This window comes from Fukomys damarensis, unplaced genomic scaffold, assembly GCF_012274545.1.
Source record: "Fukomys damarensis isolate Sample0158 unplaced genomic scaffold, DMR_v1.0_HiC HiC_scaffold_14, whole genome shotgun sequence".
NCBI classification, from domain to species: Eukaryota; Metazoa; Chordata; class Mammalia; order Rodentia; family Bathyergidae; genus Fukomys; species Fukomys damarensis.
Genome location: NW_022900926.1, coordinates 16,599,322 through 16,601,198, shown reverse-complemented (window position 1 = coordinate 16,601,198; position 1,877 = coordinate 16,599,322).

Sequence of the window (1,877 nt, the reverse complement as noted above, 5' to 3'; positions counted from 1 at the left end):
TAAAGCTGAAAGCATTTTCCTGTGAAGTCAGGATTAGGGGTGCAGTGATGGGTCTCCTTCCAAAACACCGGGGCAGCTGAGAGAACTGGCAAGGCCTCCTAGGATCAGAGTGATTGAGCAGCGGAAGTTACCTGCTTCATTCATTTACAAAAGTCACACTGTAGGTCTCAGTCTGTGTAGCTGAGAGAAATAGCAATGCTTGTTTAATTATTTTCCCTGAATTATTAACTTTACATTTATCTGCACATTTTAACTAAAACTCTCTGTAAACGTGACCATGGAGAAATGATCAAAACCCAGCCAGCTCTTCCCTTGATTAGTGAGAGAACAAGTAGACAGATGCAAAAGCATTTTTCCACATGGCAAACTTGATTTTCTTTTCCAAAAGAAAAATAGTCAAGGCCTTCACTTAGCTAAATGTTTCTTTTATATTTAGCTAAATTGCTGACAGACTAAACTAGTGCACTGGGTTAATTCTGAAACCTTATTTCAAACTAATTATTACGTAAAACTGAAATATACTGCTGTTTCTCTGAGGATTTTTTTTTTTAATACTGGAAGAACAACTTCATTTCATTCCACATGTCATTTGCAGTCAGATTTTCCATAAAGTAGACAGAGGCCTGAATTTGAATCTTTTTTTTTTTTTTTTTTTTCCTGTACCAGGGATTAAACCCAGGGCCTTTGCAATGAGTATACCCCAAAACCTTTTTCTTCTTAAGACAGGGTTTTGCTAGGTTGCCCAGGCTGGGCCTGATTTTTCCATCCTCCTGCCTCAGCCTCCCAGAGTGCTAGAATTATAGACATGCACCACCATGCCTGGCTTTAGTCTGACTTTTTTGAACAGTCCCTCTACATTCCAGTCTGAGAACTAGTAGACTACAGCAGGCCAAGGACAGGGCTTTCTATGGGAACTGGAAGGATAAAGGAGGTGTGTTGTTCTTTCAGCAGCCCACTGAGAATAAATAGTCCATTTTCCTCTATTTGAAGAATCTAGCATGGGCCTGAGACCCACTGCTCAGCTCTATAATACTTAGTCATGTTTTCCCCAATGAGGGGCATGGGGTACAGACTCCTACCTGCATCTTCCTCACGAGTGTGTTGTGCTGACTGCAGGCCTAAGGCTCTCCCACACCAACTCCAGCACTTACAACAGATGTACTTGAGGCACAGTGTACACGTGCAGACATGCATGCCCGGGACTCCCAGTGTCATGCACGACCCCCTCAGTGCTGGCTTCAATCCCAGTCCCTCTCCAAAACAGGAAAGCAAGACTTTGCTCTTCATAGAGATGCCCACAAAGCTTCCAGTTCTTCTCCTGATGGAGATGGCAGACCATAAGATCTGCCACCTTAAAGGTGGCTATGGGCACATGATTTGCTTTAAATCTTTTGCGAGCAAAAGTGCTGCATGACTTCTAGGCAAGAGCCAGTATGCCCTCCTCACGCCACGTGTGGCCCATCTACCAGAAGGACAGGCAACCCTGGGGCGGTTGACGGAGCTTCTTAGGCCCTCCCAGACCTCCTGACTTAGAATTCCTCTCCAATCAGCTCCCCCAGAACATCCGTGCGCATATTTTAACCGTATTAAGTCCCGCGAGAGAGCATTATTTACCATATTCTTTTTCAGCAGTAACTGATGTTGCAGGTAGGGGTTCCATGAGCTCATGCGCCTCATTTCACCTGAGTCAATCTAAGGCTGAAGTCTGAGAGGAATAAACCTAAGGCACTAAAACTTGAGAACTGTTACGACAGCCCAACCTAATCCATCCTGACACAATCGATTCGTACTCCGTGACCCTGGGTGAGAAAGTTAATCTCCCTGCGTCTTACTTCCTTGATAGAAAATGAAGATAGCAGTTCTTACTCACGCGGTTG